Below are 25,156 nucleotides of genomic sequence, written 5' to 3' on the forward strand. Positions count from 1 at the left end.
CATTTTTGTTAACTTGAATCTTAGTAATGGACATCCATTTATGTCAATGCATGTGCAGTTGCTTCCCTGTTTTACATTACCATAGTATCCTATTATATGGCACTATTATGATTATTTAATCTGCTATTGATATGCATTTGGGTTGTTTCCAATGTTTCTGAGTGGCAGCAGTAATGAGTAAAATACTTGTTTCATAATCTTTGTGCATATCTGCAAGTGTTTCTGCAAGATAAATTGCTAAAAGGGGAATTGCTGGGTTAGGGACTATGCATATTTTAATTTTGACACATACTGCCTGTCTTCTAAAAGGATTAAGCCAATTTATACCCCCACCACTATTACTTAAATTAGCCTCCATTTTCCTCTTACATTTTTGCTGACACTTACACCCACTAACTTAAAGTTTTACCAATCTGATTAACAAAGAAAGATAACTTATTTAAATTTCTCACATCTGGATTTATTGTTACATAAGATATAAAGATATTATGGAAGGGATCACTAATGATAAAGTTACAAATAAATAAATAAAAGTAGTAATAAAAAATTTAGTAGTCTTTAAAGCTTTCCCTAAATTTCATAAGCTTTCTTTAAGTTTAGATATCTAAATAATAGACCGTCAAATAACGGTACAGATTACCAAGAGAGCAGTTTTATATTGGAAGCAACATGCTCCTTCTTCAGTTTTCTGGGCTTAGGAAGTTGGATGTGTGTGTTCTGGTTCCTGCAACCTTCCTGACTTTTTACCCTCTCTCCCAGTCTCCCCAGCTCCCAAAATGAATTCCATACATGAGTAGGCAGGTTTGAAAATGATTTATGCATATAAATAGGCTGCCATTTCTTTCTTCTAAAGATTATGTTTTCTAGTTTCAGTTCATAGGGCTTTCGGAAAAGCATGGCTTCATTTCCAGTGATTTCAAATTAGGAAAACTGGAGGGGTGAGGAGGAAAGAAAAGAAGGAAAAAGTTGAAAACATTCTTTTGGAGATTAGTAGCCAGAAAAAAGATTTTAGAATTGTTCAAATTATAGAAAACAAAAATTGAAAAACATTGGACAACACTACAATCTAATAACTGGTGTACTATAGTTTACTCTGAAACATAATTTTTATCTCTCCAATTCCATATTTTCATTAAAGACAACATCATAATAGGACCAATTTATTTGTAAAATAAGTTTTAGTCTTGTTGTACTTGGCTTGATTATTTGCATAAAATGCAGCAAGAATAATCATTTGCCATACAGTCTTTCCGTATCTCTCTCTCTCTCTCTTTTTTTTTTAAGTTAGCTTTGCTGGAACATTTTCTATAAGGAACCTAATATTAGACCTTTTTTTTTCAGACAGAGTTTCGCTCTTGTTACCCAGGCTGGAGTGCAATGGCACGATCTCGGCTCACTGCAGCCTCCACCTCCTGAGTTCAGGCAATTCTCCTGCCTCAGCCTCCTGAGTAGCTGGGATTACAGGCATGCACAACGATGCCCAGCTAATTTTTTGTATTTTTAGTAGAGACGGGGTTTCACCATGTTGACCAGGATGGTCTCGATCTCTTGACCTCGTGATCCACCCGCCTCGGCCTCCCAAAGTGCTGGGATTACAGGCTTGAGCCACCGCGCTTGGCCCTAGACATTCTTTTTAAATCCTCAAGCCCCACCAAGAATATATCCGTGCCTGCAGATATCTGCATAAATTGGGTGAATTCTTCTCTTTTTGAGATTCCAAGAAAACTTGGGGTTCCTGGACATGTCAGAAGGTGATATTCTTTATTTATCATAGGTCAGGACCCTGTAAAGGCCAAAGTATAAGGCCAGTTTTTCCAAGCGGCTCTTATAAGCTGTATAAGTCAGCCTCATTTTTACAAGGCAATCTAAAAATACAACATTCCAGTCAGTGCCTGGGTAAAATAACCAGTGTCTCCAATTATGTTATGTTATAAAAGAAAACAAATTCTTATTGATTATGAGAAGAACTGTGTGGCCATAAATTAAGAATATTCACAAATAGCTTCCAAATTTTGGAGAAATTAAGTAGAGAGAAAGGAATTATATTTTAAATTTTGCTCACTAGAGTATACTTTACTCAATTGTTAAAAGTTATAAATAGCTTAAAGAAAGGAAAGTTTCTCTGACTGTGAAAAACAAAACAAAAAGAATCAGCAAATGTTTTAAACAAAAAGTCATAAAAGATTACTTCAGTCTTCTATTAATTCAGTCCATGCAATTAACTCCTCTTCTGCTTGTTCAGCAAACCACATGAATATATCAGCACTCCATGAGAATCCTGGAAGTTTTTCTCTCTATTCCAATAGCACAATCTCTAAATTTATCTGAAACTTATATTTATGAGTACTCCTCAGAGTTCTATAGTTGATTATAAACCACTGTATAAAAAGATCAAAGTAAATAACAATTGTAGGTGACAGAAGCCTTAGGCCAGCCATGATGAAGATACAATGAATGACAGCAAAAGGGTCATGGCAGACAGAAGGCAGGAGTAGATTGCAGCTGCAGACAGAGCAGCATGCAGAGGCTTGCATTATGAATTTTTAGCTCCAGATCAACTGCAAGAACAAACCAGCAATCCTAAGAGGACCCACAGACCCTTTGAAGAAAGTGGGCTGCCCCTGCAGGATCCAGGAGACACCCAAAATACTGTGAGTGCCCCAAAAGCAGAAGTGGGAAAGGGAAACCCTCCTCTCCCAAACACATACCCCCACTGGAGAAGGTGAAGTTCTGTTTGTGGGAGAAGTTTCTGAATTAACTTGGAGCTGAGTCAAGTTAGAATGTCAAGTAAAATACAGGGGTAGAGGAAGTAGCAGAAAGGTCCTAGGAGCTTGTTGAGTCCCCAAACAGCCCATTCCTGCTTGGAGCCAGAGGGATCCATCGGGAAGGTGGCCAGAGGAGCAGATGGTAAAACTCCAGAGGAAGAAAGAATTCTCTAGCTGAAGTTTTTAACAATTTGTACAGGGCAAGAAGCCTCATGGCCAGAACTCAGGGGAGGGTGTGAATCAGGCATGCAGACTTCACAGGCAGAGGAAGAACTCAAGCCCTTTTCTCTCACAGCTGGGAGGCAGATAGCCTCAGGCAGATTTTCAAGCCCATTGCCTGCTGCCTGGAAACAGACTCAGGGCTGTTGGGGGAGGAATGGTGGGAGTGAGACTGGCCTTTAAGTTTGCAGGGAGCTGGATGAAGCCTGTAACTTCTGGCTTTCCTCCACTTTTCTGACAACCTGCATGACTCAGCAGAGGCAGCCATAATCCTCATAGATACACAACTCCAATGACTTGGGAATCTAACCTCTCTCCGCAACAGCAGCTGTAGCAAGACGCTCCCAAGGAGAGTCTGAGTTCAGACATGCCTAGCCCCGCCTCCACCTGATAGTCCCTCTGTATTCACTATGGTAGTGGAAGACAAAGGGCATATAATCTCGGGGCCCTGACCACTGCCAGTCCCTCTCTGTACTACTATAGCTGATGTTTTCTGGAAAATGCTACCTTCTGGCAGGAGGCCAATTGGCATGAAAATAGAGGATTAAACCATCAAAGCTAAGGACCCTCATGGAGTCCACTGCACCATCCGCCACTTCCACCAGAACAGGTGCTGGTTCCATGGCTGAGAGACCCACAGACGGTTCACATCACAGGACTCTGTGCAGTCAACCCCCAGTACCAGCCTGGAGTCAGTAGACACACTGGGTGGCTAGGCCCGAAGAGAGACAACAATAATTGCAGTTTGGCTCACAGGAAGCCACAGTCATAGGAAAAGGTGGAGAGTACTACATCAAGGGAACACCCCATGGGACAAAAGAATCTGAACAACAGTCCTCAGTCCTAGATCTTTCCTCTGAGAGAACCTACCCAAATAAGACGGAAAAACAACCCTGATAATACGACTAAACAAGGCTCTTCAACATCCTCCCAAAATCACAGTAGTTCACAAGATATGGATCCAAACAAGAAGAAATCCCTGATTTATCTGAAAAAGAATTCAGGATGTTAGTTTTTAAGCTAATCAGGGACAGACCAGAGAAAGGCAAAGCCCAAAGCAAGGAAATCAAAAAAGTGATGCAAAAGTGAAGGGAAAAATACTCATGAAAATAGATGGTTTAAAGAAAAACAATCAGGCCGGGTGCGGTGGCTCATGCCTATAAGCCCAGCACTCTGGAAGGTCGAGGCAGGTGGATCACGAGGTCAAGAGATCGAGACCATCCTGGTCAACATGGTGAAACCCCATCTCTACTAAAAATACAAAAATTAGCTGGGCATGGTGGTGCATACCTACAGTCCCAGCTACTCGGGAGGCTGAGGCAGGAGAATTGCCTGAACCCAGGAGGCGGAGGTTGTGGTGAGCCAAGATCGAGCCATTGCACTCCAGCCTGGGTAACAAGAGTGAAACTCTGTCTCAAAAAAAAAAAAGAAAAAAGAAAAAACAATAAAAAATTCTGGAAACTTTGGACACATTTTTAGAAATGTGAAATGCTCTGAAAAGTCTCAGCAATAGAATTCAACAAGTAGAAGAAAGAAATTCAGAGCTCAAAGACAAGGTCTTCAAATTAACCCAATCCAACAAAGACAAAGAAAAAAGAATAAGAAAATATGAATAAAGCCTCCAAGAAGGAGGCTTGGTTTGGTCATTCTTAGGTTTGGTCATTTAACAAAATCCCAAGAAGTCAGGGATTATGTTAAATGACATATTTTTAGGTGACATACACCAAACCTAAGAATAATTGGTATACCTGAGGGAGAAGAGAATTCTAAAAGCCTGGAAAACCTATTTGGGGGAATAATCGAGGAATACTTCCCTGACCTTGAAAGAGATCTGGACATCCAAATACAAGAAGTACAAAGAACACCTGGGAAATTCACCACAAAATACATTCAGCTAGGCCCACTGTCATCAGGTTATTTGAAGTCAAGACGAAAGAATCTTAAGAACAGTGAGACAAAAGCACCAGGTAACCTATTAAGGAAAACCTATCAGATTAACAGCAAATTTCTCAGCAGAAATAGTGCAAGCTAGAAAGGATTGGGGCCCTATCTTGAGCCAGCTCAAACAAAACTATTATCAGCCAAGAATTTTGTATCCAGTGAAACTAAGCATCATAGATGAAGAAAAGATACAGTTGTTTTCAGACAAACAAATGCTGCAAGAATTTGTCATTACCAGTTACCAAGCCACCACTACAAGAACTGCTAAAAGAAGCTCTAAATCTTGAAACAAATCCTGGAAACACATCAAAACAGAACCTCTTTAAAGCATAAATCACACCGGACCTATAAAACAAAAATACAAGTTAAAAATTAAAACAAAAACAAGGCACACAGGCAACGAAGGGCATGACAAAAGCAATGGCACCTCACATTTCAATAATAACATTGAATGTAAATGATTTAAAAGCGCCACTTAAAAGATATAGAACTGCAGGATGGATAAGAACTCACCAACCATGTGCTACCTTTAGGAGATTCACCTAACATGTAAGGACTCACATAAACTTAAAGTAAAGTGGTGGGAAAAGGCATTTCATGCAAATGGACACCAAAAGCAAGCAGAGGTAGCTATTCTTGTATCAGACAAAACAAACTTTAAAGCAACAAAGGCTAAAAGAGACAAAGAGGGACAGTACATAATGGTAAAAGGCCTTGTTCAACAGGAAAATATCACAATCCTAAATATATATGCACCCGACATTAGCGCTCCCAAATTTGTAAATCAATTATGAATAGTCTTAAGAAATGACATAGACAGCTACACAATAATAGTGCGGAGACTTCAATACTCCACGGACAGGACTAGACAGGTCATAAAGACAGAAAGTCAACAAAGAAACAATGAATTTCAACTATATCTTGGATCAAATGGACTTAACAGATATATACAGAACATTTCATCCAATCACTGCAGAATCTACACTCTATTCAACAGCTTATGGAATGTTCTCCAAGATAGACCATATGATAGGCTATAAAATTAGCCTCAATAAATTTAAGAAAATTGAAATGATATCAAGCACTCTCTCAGACCACAGTGGAATAAAACTGGAAAAGGAATCTTCAAAACCATGCACATACGTAGAAATCAAATAACCTGCTCCTGAATGAGCATTGGGTCAAAAATGACATCAAGATGAAAATTAAAACAATTTTTGAACTGAATGACAATAACAACACAACCTGTCAAAACCTCTGGGATACAGCAAAGGCAGTGCTAAGAGGAAAGTTTAGAGCCCTAAAATCCTACATCAAAAAGTCTGAAAGAGCACAGACAATCTAAGGTCACATGTCAAGAAACTAGAGAAGCAAAAATAAACCAAACCCAAACCCAGCAGAAGAAAGCAAATAACCAAAATTAGAGCAGAACTAAATGAAATTAGGACAAAAAAATACAAAAGATAAATGAAACCAAAAGCTGGTTTCTTGAAAAGATAAATAAAATTGATAGACCATTTCAAAGATTAACCAAGAAGAGAGAAAATCCAAATAACCTCATTAAGAAATTAAACAGGAGATATTACAACTGACACCACTGAAATACAAAGGATCATTCAAGGCTACTACGAACACCTTTATGCACATAAACTGGAAAACCTAGAAGAGATAGATAAATTCCTGGAAAAATACAATCCTCTTATCTTAGGAAGAATTAGCCTGAACAGACCAATAACAAAAAATTTTTTATGTTGGTAATTTTTAAATTACCATTTAAAATTGCTCTAACCAAGATCAGAGCAGAACTAAATGAAATTAGAAGACAAAAAAACACAAAAGATAAATGAAACAAAAAAATTGGTTTCTTGAAAAGATAAATAAAATTGATAGACCATTAGCAAGATTAACCAAGAAAAGAAGAGAGGAAATCAAAATAACCTCATTAACAAATTAAACAGGTAAATGGTAATTTATTTTCTTACCAAAAATATCACATTGTATTTATCTTTTTTTTTTTTTTTTTTTACATCTCTTTTATTTACAGGCTCATTTTACCTTGCTTTATAAATAACTTTTGAATTAGACAAAAATTATTTCTTTTTAATACAAACATGTTGTTTTTTAGAAAAATATTTTCCTGTAATTTTTTTAAAAAGCTAGATCACCCAAACATTTAATGAATATCTATGATTTAACTATAGATTCTAAATTATTATATATATATACATTTATTTTATAAGTGTTTATGTTATATTAACATAATTAAGTTTTAAAAAAATTAATTTACCTAGATTATTTATGAAAACTGATCATCATCATTTAAAGTTATTTTCTTGTTAACCATTTTTTATAGTCTGTGAATTTTAGTTGTTAACCTAAGTAAGAAACTTAAGATTAAGTAAATGCAGATTTTTTTTTTCAATAACACAGGATTTAGCTTTTTTTAATTAAATCGATAATAATGTATGCCTATTTATCAAAAAATTACATGATAATTCTCTTTTGGACTTCTTTTATAGCTTTGTAAACTTCATGTCAGATCTTGACACTTGATAATATTTAACACAACTAAATATAAAACCTCTTGGCCAATAAATAGAAAAAATAATGTATGTTGACAATTCTGAAGCCATTCTAATTTTATTTTACCAATTAAGAGCCAGCTTATTTATTTTTTATTTTATTTTATTTTATTTTATATTTTTCTTTTTTTGAGATGGAGTTTCGCTCTTGTTACCCAGGCTGGAGTGCAATGGCGCCATCTCGGCTCACTGCAACCTCCGCCTCCTGGGTTCAAGCAATTCTCTTACCTCAGCCTCCTGAGTAGCTGGGGTTACAGGCACACGCCACCATGCCCAGCTAATTTTTTGTATTTTTAGTAGAGATGAGGTTTCACCATTTTGATCAGGATGGTCTCCATCTCTTGACCTTGTGATCCACCCGCCTCGGCCTCCCAAAGTGCTGGGATTACAAGCTTGAGCCACTGTGCCCGGCCGAAGAGCCAGCTTATTTATTAAAAATTTACTTAGGTAATATGAACTTGAAAAGCATTTGGGCTTATTTACTTTATTTATGGATATTCCTTTACTTTTAAGCCAATTTGGTACCTTGTGGACACAACACATACCAAAACACATATATGTACATTTACTCATACAAATAAAGTTTCTATAGCTTTTACTTTGGAACTGTAGCCATGAGATATCAATACAAACGTACTGGTTTGCAACAAAATGGTTGGATGCAAACAGTGGTTTTTATCTCAACACCAGTAGAAAGGTCTTCTAAACTAGAAAAAGCTACATTTTTTAAAGCAAAAACTACATGCTCTGATTTTTACAAACTTTACCAAAACACATCTTATTCTCCCACTATTCTTAGTATTCTTAATTCCTAGTAAAAAACCTAGGATCACTTAATTTATCACAACATCAGGGGGTGTAGCAGAGGTGGGAATGGTTAATGGGTACAAGAAAATAGAAAGAATGAATAAGACCTAGTATTTGATAGTCTAAGAAGATGACTATAGTCCAAATAAATTAACAGTTCATTTAAAAATAACTAAAAGAGTATAATTGGTTTATAACACAAAGAATAAATGCTGAGGAGATGGATACCCCATTTTCCATGATATGATTATTGCACGATGCATGCCTGTACCAAAATATCTCATGAATATATATGTATACCTACCATATACCCACAAAAAATTAAAATAAAAAGTAATGTGACTTTAAGATTTTAAATTACTGGAGAGAATTTTGAAACTACAGTTACCAAATTAATTTTGCCAAAGAGTACTAAAATCATGTGAACTGAAAAGACTCTGAGTTAGCTTCTATTAGTCTGATAAATGCTCACTTTTTAAAAGCCACTTAATTAGAGCTCTTTCACCAAATTGGTAGTGAAACATTATTTCTACATGACACATGTAAACATACAGACATAACAAACCCAGAGGTGAATATTACAGATTTAAAATTGGTAGTGAAACATTATTTCTACATGACACATGTAAATATATAGACCTAAGAAACCCAGAGGTGAATATTACAGATTTAAAATTTTTCATTTACCTGTTTTCAAAAAGTTTCTCTTCCCTACTTTAGACTATTAATCTCTCAATTATCTGTTCCATGTCCTAAACAATTGTTAAATAGGCAACTCTAAATTTGCATCTCCAAAGACATGATTTAGGTGAAGCAAGGTAGAAAATGTACATCTCAAAGTCACAGACATAAATCTAAACAAAGGCAAGGTCTGTTATGTAAACCTTAAGCCATTGTCTTTTCCCTAGGTAAATTTTCTAGTGCTTCAGGGGCAGAGACAGCGATGTCCTTACAAAATGGAGATTTCCTTTAAAGGTATACTATTTCCCTTACAAAGAGTTTTATTAAAGTGACTTAGTTTGATAGGTGGAGGTTTCAATTTAGCTTGATTAGATTACTGGCTTTAGGGTTGAGCTCTTTAAGAAATAGGGTCAAGAAAGCATGTACAATTTTCTAATCTAAGCATACACAAAAACTAGTATCTCCCCGTGGTAATGACCATTTTCTGTAAACTGTCCTCAGCCTCCTTTAACATTGTGGCTCTTATCTATTACACAGGCCAAGGTCAAATTCTCTCACAGTACTAGGTAACCTCTGGTGCCCCCAAAAGCCAAAGAGGTCAGGTAACAAAATGCAAAAAAGCAGACCTTTAGATCTGAGAAGAATCTGTCCATGACTCTAGAAATTCCACAAAGCAAGCGGAACATCCCAAAAAGCCATGAGTGGTGCCTTTATACTCAATTCTTCAAGGAGCTTGAGTCATTATACGTCCTCTCTAGATTTTTTTTCACTTGGTACTGAAGATGACAAAAGAGAAGGAGGAATAGGGTGGAAAAAAAAAAAAGAAAAACCAATGGAAGTCCAGGCGTGGTGGCTCACACCTGTAATCCCACCACTTTGGGAGGTCAAGGTGGGCAGATCACTTGGGGTCAGGAGATTGAGACCAGCCTGACCAACATGGTGAAACCCCAGCTCTACTAAAAATACAAAAATTAGCTGGGCATGGTGGCGTCCACCTGTAGTTCCAGCTACTTGGGAGGCTGAGGCAGGAGAATCGCCTGAACCCAGGAGGCAGAGGCTGCAGCGAGCCAAGATCGCACCACTGCACTCCACCCTGGGTGACAGAGTGAGACTCTTTAAAAAAAAAAAGAAAGAGGGCCGGGCACGGTGGCTCAAGCCTGTAATCCCAGCACTTTGGGAGGCCAAGGCGGGCGGATCACAAGGTCAAGAGATCGAGACCATCCTGGCCAACATGGTGAAACCCCGTCTCTACTAAAAATACAAAAAAATTAGCTGGATGTGGCGGCATGCGCCTGCAGTCCCAGCTACTTGGGAGGCTGAGGCAAGAGAATTGCTTGAACCCAGGAGGCGGAGGTTGCAGTGAGCCGAGATTGTGCCACTGCACTCCAGCCTAGTGCCTGGTGACGGAATGAGACTCTGTCTCAAAAAAAAAAAAAAAAAAAAAAAAGATAGAAAGATAAGGGAAGAAAAGAACAAGTGAACAGAGAAACCAAATGCATGGGTACTTTTTTTTTTTTTTTCAGCTGCAAGGAATTTTAGCCAGAGGTCATGTTTCCCACAATTTGGAATTCTCATTAAGATTTGACCAAGACAGGTAGAATTGATCAAATCTGATGGGAGAAAGATGCAGCAAACAACCAAAAATAAAAAAAAAAAAAAAATACAATTATTGAGTGACCTAATGGCAAGGAGAAATTAAGATCAACTGGTTGTTAGCCTTAACTTTTAGTCATTAAGAAGAATTTTCAAGACCAAACCCCAATTTGGCTACCTCCCTAAGATTGGTGTCCAGGTTAAAGACTGTTCTCTACCACCTTAGAAACAGGAAAAAACTCAAACTCACCTTCCCTACTGGAAGTGAGCTGAAACACGACAAAGGAATTGCCTGCCCTTTCTCATCACAGAAGCAGGAAAGCTCACCTTCCTTGTTGGAAGTGAGTAAACCTCCAGAAAAAGAGCTGCAGAGCCAAGCAAACCTTAGATCTCAACCAAACTTTGGGAGATCAGGGGTTCTCTGGAGGGGGCACCTCTCGGACATGAGCAAATTGTCCTACTGGTTTTAGCAAACAAGCTGGCATCAAGCACCACTGGGAGATTTGTCAAAGGTCACGGCCATCTCCACCCAGAGTCCCTTCATGGTCACCAATTTGTAAACCAAAAGTATGAGACAGGTCTCGATCAGTTTAGAAGTTCATTTTGCCAAAGTTGAGGACATGACTGGGGGCAAGAAAACACGGAATCGCAGAAACAGCCTGTGCTCTGTGCCTTTCTCCAAAAGTGAATTTGAGGGTTTCAATATCTAAAGGGGAAAAGTGGGGTGGAGGAGCAAGAGGGAGGGTCTGGTCATCCACATATTGCAAGAGAAAAGGAGCAGGGAGAGGAATAATCAGCATGCGTTTGTCTCATGCTCTGTAAATCAGCACTTTAAGATAAGGTGAACAGACCTGTGGAGAGATTTAGCCTTTGATCTGCTTCAGAACAAAAGGAAGGGCAGCTTCTTGCATGACTCAGTTTTCTTCTTAATTTTTTCCTGTCAGCATAGTGAATTGGGGATCCTGAGTTTTTATTTTCCTTTCACACTGTGCTATAGGAGTTTTGCATTTTAAGTGTGGCTGTAGATTGCAAAATTGTTTTTGAAAGAAGTTGTACCAATTCACACTCTCACTGGTATATACAGGGCTTTTCCTCACTCTATCCAAGGAAGCTCTTTAAAAATTAGCAATCCTACAATTACTAGGCATGATACAACTGGGCTGAGGACACGGATTTTAAATGAAAGATGCAAATTACATAAATTGGAAGCTGTTTGGACCCCTCAAGGTGGGGGTCAAGTCAGCCCCATTGATGTGAGTTTCCCTTTATGGTGATACACCACTTGTCTCTGTTTACACAAAGACCTCTGGGAACCACCCGACTGGCAATTCTGCTCAAAATCAGTCTCTGATGGTCCAAAGACCACTTAAGTGCCATACCAAAACTGCTTTGCGGCACATTTTCCATTCTAAAGCTTAAGCTTACCCCCAAGTTATTAACAGAATCATCTGGTGTTGCCTCTGAATTCTCCACTGTTCTAACTAAGCCACTGATTGCCCAAAGAGAAAATACCACATTCACTGTCACTAATCATAACGCTATCTTTGGATTATTTAACTTCTCCAGCAAAGCACTCACAGCATTTTCATGTATCTTATCTCGTTTAATCGCATCTCAGCTTGCTGAGGTGGGAAAGGCGTTGTTCAGACTCTGTGGAGATATAAGGAGAGGTCTTGAATCCTCTATAGCAGCCATCAAAGCAAGGTCCTGTACCAGAGTCCCAGAATAAATCAAGATGGAGCCAAAGAAACGAGGTGATTAAACTCTTTAAAAATCTATCAAATGATATTTCTTTCTTAAGTCTTTTTTGTATTTCCTCAGAATCTGTAGGTGACCTTCAAAAATGCAGCATCAGGGCAAAAGTGGGCTCTGAGATGCTGGATCTCCTTCCAGTGGGTGTTAGTGAGGCTGGCAGATGGCTCTATGCTCCCGTCTGGCTCGTCATAAATCTAGACAGAGCTGAGAGTACAGGTGCCCACAGTCTTTTAATCCATGAATAAAGGAATCACAAAGTTGGGTGAGGATGATTAGGGAGGGAGAACAAGTAGCAGTGGGAAAGACGAATTTGGCAGTTTTAACCCTGTCACCAGCTGGACAGGTACACGATTCCAACGCGTGAAAGCATGCTCTTCGGAGTATTTGTGGTGGCAGATTTTCATTAGTCTTCCTCAGAATTCACAGGCTCGATTCAGGTAGCGCAGTGGGTGTTTGGGTGAGAAACCCTACAGGTCCGAGAGGGACTGTCTACTGTTTACGGGACAGTAACATAAGCAGTGAGAGGCTTGGTTTTAATTCCAGAGAATAACAGAAAGGTGCCTCTTGGCTGTTCTGAGCTCTTCTGTCAGAACACTGCCCTTGAAAGGACTCTGTCAACCCACCTGGATGTCCCAGAGCTGATCCCAGCCAGGGAATCCTCAGAGCCCCACTCTGCCCTGAGGTGATCTATCCCTAGTGCAACCAGCTCCTGACATAAGAGCCCCACGGAGTGAGTCCGGAAGTTTTTGTACCATCCAAGGCGTGCCCAGCCTGAAACAGCGTGACAGTCAATGCCGTCTAAACCCTTTAAGCTTTCACAGATCTCCAGGAGAGGGACATGAAAAAGGGAGAGGGAGGGAGTCCTTTCTGTGTCTTGAGTTATGCTAGGAGTACATATAATATTCATAACTTTAATCGTGGTCGATACTGATTTAGCCGTTTTGCAAAGGGGGAACTGGAGGATCAGAGACGTTAAATAACATGCCTAGAGTCACAGAGCTCTGTAGTGTCTATACAGTCATGTGTTGTTTTGTCCTGCCAAGCATCCCTTTATTCTTAAGTAACAGTGCCATCTTTCCTGAATTGGAATGAGATCCTTCCTTCCCTCTGCCATCCCCCTACCCACGAGTATACATGTGACTTAGAACTGACCCATCAGCAGCCTCACCAAGACCTGTGTTTTAACTCTCAGCAAAGAGACCCTCTTCTTCCTCCATTTATCATGTGAGTACGGAGCTGCTGAGGAAGCACTGTCCTCAGAATGAGGCCAATAGAGAAATCCCTGGAGCAGAAAGAGAGAAGGAAATAGATTTCCAATGATGCCCTTTGAATACCTGGATGTAGCTGTGTCTGAAAGCAAAATACGTGCCAGGATTTTTCAGCTATTAGTTTAGCCAATGGATCCTTACTTTTACTTCTTTGGTTAATGCACTAAGAAGCTGGAATTTGAGCCTAGCTTTATCTGACTCCAAAGCCAGTGTTCTTCTGACTATACAGAAGAGCTTCTTCCCAAACTTAGCATTCACTGAGCCTGTATTTTCCTAAGGCCTGGCCTCACAAGTCCAAGTTGCAGGTTTCAAGGTGCTGAACAAATCACAATGCAGCCATGGAGTTGAGGACTGGTCCACTGCAAATGTCTCCCCTCCCCAACAGACACACACTCTCACACACACACATGGCTCTGAGGTTGTTGGGAGAGAAGCCCCCCTTGGCATCTGAGCCCATTCATACTCTGGAGTCTTGGGCTGTGTTGCAACATATCCAAGCTGTGGTGGGTGGTGAGGTCGCTTGAAGGTGCCGGGCAACATCTGTCCAGTTGTACATGTGTGCTGGGATACTAAGCACTCCCAGGGGAATGGCAGGGCACCAGCTGTTGCCACAGTGTTCCTGGGAAAACACTGTTTAGTCAGCTTGGGTTGCCATAACGAAATAGCATACATTGTGTGGCTTAAACAACAAAAAATTAACTTTCTCACAGTTCTGGAGATTGAAAGTCCAAGATCAAGTTGCCAGAAGGGTGGATTTTTTTTTTGCAGGTGGCCACCATTTCACTGTGTGCTCATATGAACCCTTCTTGTACGCTCAGAGAGTAAACAAGCTCTCTGGTGTCTCTTAAGGACACTAATCCTATTAGATCAGAGCCCTATCCTATGGCCTCATTCAACCTAAGTTTCTACTCTAAAGGCCCTATATTCAATTAGAGTGATATCAGGGGTCAGGGCTTCAATGTAGGAGTTTTGGGGAGGTGGGAGGGACACAAACATTCAATCTACAACAGAGATGCACTGGAAACTTAACAGGAGATGTGGAGAAACGTCAGAAAGAATATTCAGGGGACTCTACAGGCAGTAGAGGCTGCTTCACAGAGCTTAGGCTTAGGTACTTTGCAGTGATCAAGACAGATATTTTCTGGACCTGTGCTTCTCTGCTGTCTCATGACAGGACAAACACTGGCTTTTCCTCTTTTGTTTTGCTGGCAATGTAAGTTGGGGCTTTCTGGTTTCGAGATAAATTCACGTGTTAAGGTTTGTGGTATCACAGCTGGGAAAGCTAAATTAGTTAATTGAAAAATGAAAAATAGGAAAATTAAAGCAGCAATTTCTCCAAACATATTGGGCCAATTTAAAACCCAGGTTAACACTGATTTATTGTTTTAATAAGATGCCTATGTAAGGAAAAATGACTGGTCTGCAACATAAATAAACATGGGAATGTGTTTATTTGGCTGCAATATCCAGGAGCAACAGGGCAAATGACTCCTTAAGTTTTTTGGCATTTTTTCCCTTATCTTTAAAACCCCTGGGTCTTCAATGCTATTTTTAGTCAAGACCAGTGTCCACAAAATAATGCAAATCTTCTGAGCTCCCCCTTCACCAAAAAGGACCCATGAAGCCATCTCAGAGCTCAGATGAGGGTATGGGGCAGACAATGCCTTTCAACTCTCCAGCCAGGACAGTGCCATGGCTGGAAGAGAAAACCTGCTCAGAAGAGGCCAAGTGGAAGGACAGCTGGACCTGCCCCCAAGCCCAGCACCAGCCCTAGCAGGGTTCACTCTGTCAGTACAAGGTGTCCCCACAGGGGGCTGAAGCTCCAGGAAACAGTGGCATCCCTTCCTCCTTTATGGGTCTAATTCATTTCAAGTTCAGAGAGCTTGGTCAGCTCCCCTTGGCCTTCAGGCCGATCCTCATGTAGGGGCTTTGGGACTTCTCATTGAACATCCTGGAAGAGGTGGCCATGGGAAGCTATGTGCACTTCCATCTGTTGACGAGGCCCAAGGAAAAAGTGCTCAAAACTCACAGCCAAGTTCCGGTCATTACATGGCTAACCCACAGCCTCAAAAATTCTGCAGTCAACCTAGACTTGGACGACACAGAAGCCAGAGACATAAGGGGCATCTCCGGGGCCTCACAAAGATGGGCAAGGACAATACCCAGCTCCCCATTCTCTCAGGATTTAGCCTCTGGGAAGTAACAGGCTCTATCTAGAAGGCATTGAGAATTTAACTGCTCCTAATATTATATTTCTTGAGCTTGGTGATAGATACTTAGGTATTATTGGCTTGGTTTTTCTTATCCGTTTTTGAATGTCTTTAAAACTGCATAATACATTTAAAAAATAAAGTAACATTTAAAAAGAGCAGGTTTGAGGAAGAACAGTAGGATTATCTTTTGAAACTCAATATACTTGATGAAGTTGAAGGAGAACTGAAGAGTTAGGTGTTCATAAGAAGTTCGGAGGAGAGACTTCCCATTCTTGGGCTACAAGTCTTTGTCCAGGGTAAAAGAAATCAAATTTATCAGCTATTGAGTTGAATTCTAAAATAATAGCAACAGATCATTATTCTCCTCGTTTGGACCCAATGGAATAGAAAATTTACAAGTTTTTTTCTTTCTGCATGAAGAGTGCACTTAACCCTTTCAATGCTCATTTTCATGTAGCTTTCATACACAGACCAGAGAAGAGATACACAGCCTTTTGTCTTCACCATGGAGGGTGAAATCTAGATATATCACAGGAGGAGGCTGAGCACACCTTGGGAAGGAACAGGGGGGCTGAGGGTAGAAATGAAGGCATTTTACTCCACAAAGCCTCACTCCTCTCAAAAAGAGGCTTTACTCACTGCCCTGCCAGCATGTATCAGATGTTAGATAAAAGTAATTGGGAGTGGGTATTTATTGTTACTAATTTGTATCTGATGGGTGTTTATAACATTACATTATCAATAAATGGTAGAGGTAAAAAGGCTAAGGAGTATTGAGGGTCGGAAACGGTTTATGAAAAGACATCGTCTCTATCGTGAGGGATGTTTTGAGGGATATGAACAAGCACATGAAATTGATTTCCATGGAAAATGCTTTAGATAAAGATCCAAGGAAAACTTTTACAGTTATCACAACTGTTAGTTATCTTTTGGGGAATGTTTGTGTTTTTAATCGAGCTACAGCTTACATTCGATAATAAGGAGGTATATTCGTTTGTTTTCATGCTGCTGATAAAGACATACAGGAGACTGGGTAATTTATACAATGAAAAGGGTTTGTTGGACTTACAGTTCCACATGGCTGAGGAACCCTCACAATCATGGCAGAAGGCAAGGAGAAGCAAGCCATGTCTTACATGGATGGCAGCAGGCAAAGAGAGAGCTTGTGCAGGAAAACTCCCCCTTATAATAACCTTCGGATCTCGTGAGACTCACTATCACATGAACAGCACAGGAAAGACCTGCCCTCATGATTCAATTACCTCCCACCAGGTCCCTCCCACAACATATGGGAATTGAAGATGAGATCTGGGGGCGGGGCAGGGGGAGGGGGGACACAGCCAAACCATATCAGGAGGCCTATGTGAAACAGGTAAAGCTGAAAGGCCTTGTTACATCCGGTACTTCAAATAATAACTTATATGTGGCTTCATTCATTGCTCCACTGGAAGTGATAAATTCATTGTGATTAGGTTGATTAAAGAGTTACTAGTTGACCTCTTTCCCTAAGCGGCCTGAGGTAATCTGTGAAAATGGTTCGCTATTCACTTGATCTGGAGAACCCCACAAAGTCACGCAAATCAAGAGGTTCCAATCTTCGTGTTCACTTTAAGAACACACGTGAAACTGCTCAGGCCATCAAGGGTATGCATATACGAAAAGCCACGAAGTATCTGAAAGATGTCGCTTTACAGAAACAGTGCATACCATTCCGACGTTACAATGGTGGAGTTGGCAGGTGTGCCCAGGCCAAGCAGTGGGGCTGGACACAAGGTCGGTGGCCCAAAAAGAGTGCTGAATTTTTGCTGCACATGCTTAAAAATGCAGAGAGTAATGCTGAACTTAAGGGTTTAGATGTAGATTCTCTGGTCATTGAGCATATCCAAGTGAACAAAGCACCCAAGATGCGCCAGGACCTACAGAGCTCATGGTCGAATTAACCCATACATGAATTCTCCCTGCCACATTGAGATGATCCTTACTGTAAAGGAACAGATTGTTCCTAAACCAGAAGAGGAGGTTGCCCAGAAGAAGAAGAAATCCCAGAAGAAACTGAAGAAACAAAAACTTATGGCACGGGAGTAAATTCAGCCTTAAAATAAATGCAACTAAAAGGAAAAGAAAAAAAAAAAAAAAGAGTTACTAGTTAATAAATTGGAAAAAAAACCGAACATATTGTTATATAAGAAGACTCATTTGCACGATTAGAAAGAATACCATGGACCTGTCTGATAAAATGTACGGCACTAGTGCTCACCTGGAGAATCACTGACGAGTTAACAAGACAGCATTTAAAACTGTAGTGTGGTGAGGTGGGAAACAAGTTTCCAGCTCAGAACTCAGGGAGATTTGGGTGGAACTCGGATCCACCTTTTACCAGATATGTGACCTTGGGCACCAGGCTGCTCACCTGTAAGATGGTAGTAAGAAATGCCCACCCAGGTGGTGGTTGCAAGGGAAAATGAAGCCATGTTTATAAAATTCCAAGCTCAGGGTAGGCGCATAGTAGGTACTCAGTCATAATAGTCTCTTTTTTCCACCTTGGGAAGAGATGCTTTTATCTAGAGGTCTCATTTTCTCAGGAGAAGACAGCCTAGGTTTTAACCAGTTAGAGTAACAATGAGAGAAAACAAAGGAACTGGATTCTGTCAATATTTTCTCCTCATGGCTCCAAAACCCTCTATGAGATACTTCAGGTTCTGGATTACAGATTTTGGCTGCCAGTATGCAGGGGTGTAGCATATCTAGTTGTTAAATATTGAAATGCTTCCTTACTGGCTGCTACGTTGCCTCTGCATCCAGTCTTTGCACAACCACCCATGCCACCTTCGAATCCCGCACCTCCCCTCGATCCGGCAGCCGAAGAGTTAATGCCTGTTCGCTGGAGTAGTGGGGCAGAGACTGTGCTTCCACGGCCTTTTAAGGAGCTCTGGCTCAACTTCATTCCGATGCATTGCCACCCAGGCCTATTGGTTTCTAAGTACTTGAATTTGCCACCTCTGTTTCTAACCAGGTCTCTTCATAAACCTCTCCTCAGTTTCCATCTCTTCCGTGGGAGAGCAGCAAACTTGCAATCACGCTCCCCTTGGAAGGCCCCTGGACTAGAGCTGCCTGTCCTAGCTGGTGTCTTGTCTGCTCAGTTTCCCCACTTTGCTGCAGCTGCCATGAGGTCACTTTTCCTCGTAAGGTTTGTAATAGGAACCGAAAGGATATAACTGAAGTCTCGGCCTACAGGGTAGCTTTGTTTGTTATGAAGGATTCAGAATCATGAAAGAAGGGATCTTCACAGTGTGGTTTCCTGTGGGCGGGCCTGTTCGAAACACTGATCCTCTCCCAAGGGCACAGACTTGGAAGGAGCTCACAGAGCTTATCCCGTACCTGGCCCATGCACACGCAAAACCGAGCAAGTTTGGCCCCCGTTTCTCTCTAGCGCTGCCCCCGCCTGTGAGCCACCCCTTCTCTAAGGTGTTGAGTTATAGGCCTCTGAATCCATGTTCACCACAAGCACTTTCTTTATTCATCCCACTGATATTTTCAGAGCACTGCAGTGTCCCTGTCCTCGCTGATTTTCAAATGTAATTTGATACTATTGTGATTAATAAAATAAAAATGAATCCAAATCTGACTGAACTCAGGTGCTTTTTATCACATATTTTAAAACTCAACAGATACTAAAAGTACAATTACTATCATGTGGGAATGCTATAAAATTTGACATTAACAAGAAGTCCTCTTCCTAGAAAAGGTGGACAGTGTTGGGACTCATTTTGGAGGTGAGAAGAAGGTACATAATTTAATGACTAGTATAAGGGTAAAGAGACATCAGAACATCCACTCACCACTCTTCTGTCGGAGAGGGGGGCATTATTCCAGTCAATGGGGTGTTCTTGGTTCTGCATAACTGCAAAGTAAAGAGGCATATTATGGTAATTCTGGAATCTGAAACCTCAGGGAAGCGTGCTCACATCTCAACAGGACTTTTACAAGCAAGATCGGTGATGACTGCTGAACATGAGTATGTCACCCCCTCTGGAAGCACAGAGATCTGAAGAGGGCTGGAGGCCAGTGCAATTCGATTTGCTTCTTCTCTTCCCTCCCTCCTCAGCCCTCTGCCCTCCTGTTCTTCCTCCTCCGGCTGGTCTTCAGAAAAGTGTTGGCAGGTAACTTCCAGCTGGGATAGCTGCCAGGTTTCTAGATGGAGGAGCTACGCTGCAGCTGTGTTGGCAGGGAAAGAAACGGAGGAGCCAGGGTATATGAATTAAGTCCCGATTCTCCATGGTTAAGCTAGAGGCCATTTCTAACACATGGGGGCAGCTGCTGGCTGCGTCGCATCAGCTGATACGAGTATAGTGTTGCAAACAGATCGAAATATAACGGTGACCAAAATAAAGAGAATCACCATGCTAGAGCAACATAGGGAGGGGTAACCTCCTTTTAAATAAAATCCCAACACAAATGTTTTTCTTTTAATCCCCTATTTTTTATTATTTGCTGAGGATGCTGTAATACACCTTCGATCAAGCTGCACTATTTTCAGCAGGCATCTTAGAATCTTTTTCATCCAACCCCGAACTGGCACTATTCTAGGGAGTAGTCAGTTTCCAAGGGCAATATATGCCAGGTCTCTATAGAATTAAATAAAGGGAGAATTGGTAAAGCGAAGGCGACAAGGGGAATGTAGTCATGTGTGGCTCAGATCCAAAATGTATTACTCTTTTCTCAGGAAATGGGGTAAGTCATGACTAAGCAACATAGAGGTGGAGGCATGCAAGAGCCAGGCCTCCAACAGACCCTCCTTCAGTGTTTAAGACTCCTCAAGAGTTCACTTCTGATTCATCAAACTGATGAAAATACTAAACATCTTTAAAATTGTTTTTGCTTCAGTACCATTGTGGTAGGCAGAATAGCACCCTCCTCTCCCAAAACGTTCACATCCTGCTCCCTGGCTACCATACATGGCAAAAGACTTGCAGATGTGATTAAGGATTTATTTTTGATTTTTTTTGATTATTTTTGATTTTATTTTTTTGAGACAGTGTCTCACTCTTGTCACCCAGGCTGGAGTGCAATGGCATGAACCTCCGCCTCCTGGGTTCAAATGATTCTCCTGCCTCAGCCTCCCGAGTAGCTGGGATCACAGGCACCTGCCACCACACCTGGCTAATTTTTTGTATTTTTAGTAGAAACAGGGTTTCACCATGTTGGCCAGGCTCCAGGCTGGTCTCGAACTCCTGACCTCAGGTGATCCATTCAGCTCAGCCTCTCAAAGTGCTGGGCTTACAGGTGTGAGTCACCCTACCCAGCTGTGATTAAGGATTTTGACATGGGAGATCATCATGGATTGTCTGGGATGGGCACGATGTAGTCACAGTGGTGTTTATAAGTGAAAGAGGATGACAGGTCAATCATTGTCAGTGATATGATGTGAGAGCGACTCAACTGGCCATTGCTGGCTGGGAAGACAGAGGAAGGGGCCACAAGCCAAGGAGTGCAGGAGGCTTCTAGAAGATGTAAAAGGCAAGAAAACAGATGATTTCCTAGAGCCTCCAGAAGGAACACAGCCCCACTGATACCTGATGACAGCCCAGTGAGACTCACTTTGGGCTTTTGCCCACTGAAACTATAAGATAATACATGTGTTCTCTAAGGCCATGAAATTGGTGGTAATGTTACAGCAGCAAAAATTAATCCAATCACAATCACATCATGCCAGATTTGCAGCTGAAAAGTACTGTATTCCAGGTAGGATTAAAACCTATCTATTCCATTTAGTAAAAGCTCTCTAACAATATTTATTAAACAAATATCTATAAAATATTTCAACTTTCATAGAACTGAATTTTCTTAGTTCCTTTTCTAAAGAGGGAGGTGAGTGTCAAACTCTAATTGTATTTTATAGTTGGGTAAATATGGAGCAAGGTGTTTCTGTAAAACTTAAGGCACATAAAAAAACATATAACAGACAAAAATGGATCTTTAGGTCTCACATGGATCACTCCAGTAAGAACTCAGCTGCTGTGTCCCACCAAGTTTTGGAAATAAATGCATGTCTAGATAAAACTCTATTTTTCACATATCCAGTGTCTGAGATACATTAGAAATTCAGCCTTCAGAAGTAGTTAGTACATTACTTAAACTAATATCCCCAAGAACTTAAATACGGTATTATACTGGCAGAAAATGGAGCTGTGAAACTTCATTCTTATGGCTTTCACAAGAGGAAAAGAAATAAAGACAGCTTTTACTTGAATTGTTCAGGTTAAGCTATTATTTTCCAAGGTGCATTTCAATGGCCTTTTCTGAGACCAGGCATGCATTTCATCTAAAATGATCTCTGACTTAAAAAGGTTCTGGAGTGGGAAATACACATAAGAATCATTGGCCTCTCAGCGTAACATGATAATCCAGCCTGCTATCTAACTGTACAATACAATCCTAGGTAAGATTGCAGGGAGCATATTTTCCAGCTCTATCTCTATTGGAATTTCTATGTATGTCAATTATGGATCAGCTGCAAGGAATCCAAGGTCCCCAGTGGTGCACTGTGAAGGAAATAAAAACGAGCTGGAATTGGGAGGGATCAAGACCATAGGGAAGACACAGCTACAGCATTAGCTTCTGAAGAAGATGACCATTCCCCCAAAAGTAATGGGTTGGGAACATGGGAAGCATGGGTTCACTCCAGGGTGGTATTACTATTCAAATAATAGGTATTCAAGTCTAACTGATGGACGGTATCTCTGAATGAAGGAAGTACCCCTTAGCACATGGGTAGTAGCTGCGCCTTCCAAGAAGGAATGTAATCCATATCCATCATACGGATTAAAGCAGAGCAGCTTAAAGCTAGGGTAGGAGGAAATGGGGTAAAAACATATATAGCTCTACAGGGAGAAAGGGTTAAGCAAACTGCCATCGTGGATGTTGAACTAAGGGGCTCCACGCCAAGGAAGAAAGGAGTTGATTAAGCAAGACAAAATCTCTCTGCTATATGGGTTCAGGGTTGCTCAAGAGACCAGCAGTTCCCCGAGCAGCAACCAAACTTCAGACAGCTGAATTCTGTAACTCACACATGATGGGTAAGGAGCCCTGGATAAATGTCTTAGCTTGGCTCTGACTGGCTGGGGACTGGCTGTGGCTGGTCCTTCCAGGTGAAAACCATCAGTCCTTGCAGACAGGCAGAGCCAAGGGCAGTGTGGGAGTGGCATTTCCAATAGTGTTGGCTTCCTCCACGTGGATCATAATATTTTTCAGTAAGAAGTTGCGAGAGTTTGAATTTTTGCATTCCTTCTCCACTCTTAAAGCTGCTCTGTTCCCATCTCATGGACATTTAACTTTGCAATTCAGTAAAATGAGACTGAATTTTAAAATGGAAAAGTTAAAAGAAGTCTCCATCACATGTAATCCCCAGATCTGGCCCTGCATTTGCTTAGCCCAAAAGAGTAAGGCAGATCAAGACAGAAGAACCTGAGGGCATGGGAGCAAGGAAGGGAGAGGCAACGCGAACGCTCAACTGACTCAGAGCACATGCAGAGCATGAGGGTAAGCAAGGTCCAGCAGAGCCGATGAACCATCGCTATTCAGGGCTCTCTGAAGACTCCTAAAGAAAACCCAGCACTGCCGAGGAGGCCAGTGGAAACCGTGACAAGAGTCCGTTAAAGTCACAGCTCTTCTGAGACATCAAGCAGCCACCTTCCCCACTAACAGCACACACTTTCCCAGGCAGGGAGGCAGGGGAGCAGGTTGAGAGTGAGGCAGTCAACTTCTGGTGTCATCAGTGTGGAGAGAAGTTTTGGTTCGCTTGAAAGGTTTTAGCTTTCAGACCTGATACGTTCCTAAACACAAGGAGGGCAAATTGCACATGTTAATCCACAAAGGCAAAATGTGCTCTGTAGAGTAGAAGTCTGCAGGGGGATTTCCTCATGGATCCCACTCCACGGAGGCTTGCGGGAAAATGGTGGAAGGACATCTGCAAAGAGCTTGAAATTCACAGCCATGTGAATGATTAGCAATCTTCTTGTTAACCTCCGAATACTCTGTTTCACAGATTATCTTTTCTGTCCCTTCCCTCCACCCCTTAATACAGTCCTGATATGCCAGTGCTGGCAGATGGGGTCACAAAGAGAGAGGTAGGTATAGAACTGGATGATCTCATTGTCAGAGTGTGAGTGGCCCCGGAGACCCACCAGGACTAAGGACTGGTCTTGGACTTTGAGGACAGACAGGGCCTATGGCCCATGTAAGACCTGGTCACTGAGTTATTAAGAAACAGGCCACAAAATAGCTCCTTCCCTTTTCTAGTGTCCCTTTTGGCTGAGCTTACATCACCCCACCTGTCAGATTAAAAGTGGTATGGAGCTTTGTAAATAAAAATGCCAGTTATGGAAACACCTGCAGCGATGATCTCAGGTGGCATCTCCAGGAAACAGAATGTGAGATGGAGATTGCATGCAGTGGTTTATCAGGGAGTGCCATCCATTGGGGAGTGAAGGAGGCCAGATTGGGCAGTGGAAGAAGCTCACCAGTGATGCAGTCACAAGCAAAGATCTCAGCTTAACCCATTGGGAGTTCCGAGGCTGGGCTGATTAATCACTCTTTGTATCAAGTGTTGCAGGTCTGGATCCATGAGAAACAAAATCGGAGACAGATTTGCCCACAAAAAGCTTATTAGGAAGTGGAACTGCTCTGGGGATCATCTCCTGTGGGACAGTGAAGGAAGTAGAATGGGGCCAAGGGAGACAATGAACCATGATGTGACCACAACAGAGGCCTCATGGATCCCATGGGGAGCTCTGGAGCTGGGATGGCCCTGAAGGGTGGTTTCAAGTTGGGATGAGTGTGGCAGGCATCTGGCAGTCACCCAGTAAGTGTTGCTCCTAGGAAGGCAGCTTAACCTTGGTCAAGGTGACTGACTCTCTGTAACCCAGAACAAGTCCCAAACAAGGACTTAAGCAGGAGTTTTTGGCCTTTGGGAGATGGAATGAATGCTTGAGGCTGCTAGGGGGATCTAGACAGAGAATCATGAGATCGTCTGCAACAACCTACCTAACACGTGTGGAGTTTTACAAACCTTAACTGCGTAATAAGTCATTGTTTTCAGATCCTCAGGTAAAATTTAGGTGAAATACGTTTCTGCGAGCCTCAATTACACCACATCTCGAGTTTTCTAGGGGCCTCAGGTTTCAAAACAAACCAAGATCTTTTTTTTTTTCCTTTTTAACATAGACAACAAAAGGGGCCCATGTGGCATTTGGAGCAGATGATCCCAGTGATGGTCCTGCAAATGGTCCTAGAATTTCAACCCTCCTGTCTATCCTTCCTTTGCTACTTGGAGC

The 25,156-nt window shown here is 41.4% G+C and overlaps 1 long non-coding RNA gene and 1 pseudogene across 1 annotated transcript in view; one reads left to right on the plus strand and one right to left on the minus strand.

Moving 5' to 3' along the window:
• Positions 1–17,336: 17,336 nt before the first annotated feature.
• LOC101031067 (large ribosomal subunit protein uL22 pseudogene) lies at positions 17,337–17,924 on the plus strand (annotated as a pseudogene).
• Positions 17,925–19,163: 1,239 nt separating this feature from the next.
• LOC141583618 (uncharacterized) overlaps positions 19,164–25,156 on the minus strand; it is a 105,742-nt gene continuing 99,749 nt past the window's right edge. The window contains exon 4 of the long non-coding RNA XR_012516308.1: positions 19,164–19,725. This is a non-coding gene — a long non-coding RNA (uncharacterized LOC141583618). The remainder of the gene's footprint in view (positions 19,726–25,156) is intronic.

Source organism: Saimiri boliviensis, chromosome 2, assembly GCF_048565385.1.
Source record: "Saimiri boliviensis isolate mSaiBol1 chromosome 2, mSaiBol1.pri, whole genome shotgun sequence".
Taxonomy (NCBI): Eukaryota; Metazoa; Chordata; class Mammalia; order Primates; family Cebidae; genus Saimiri; species Saimiri boliviensis.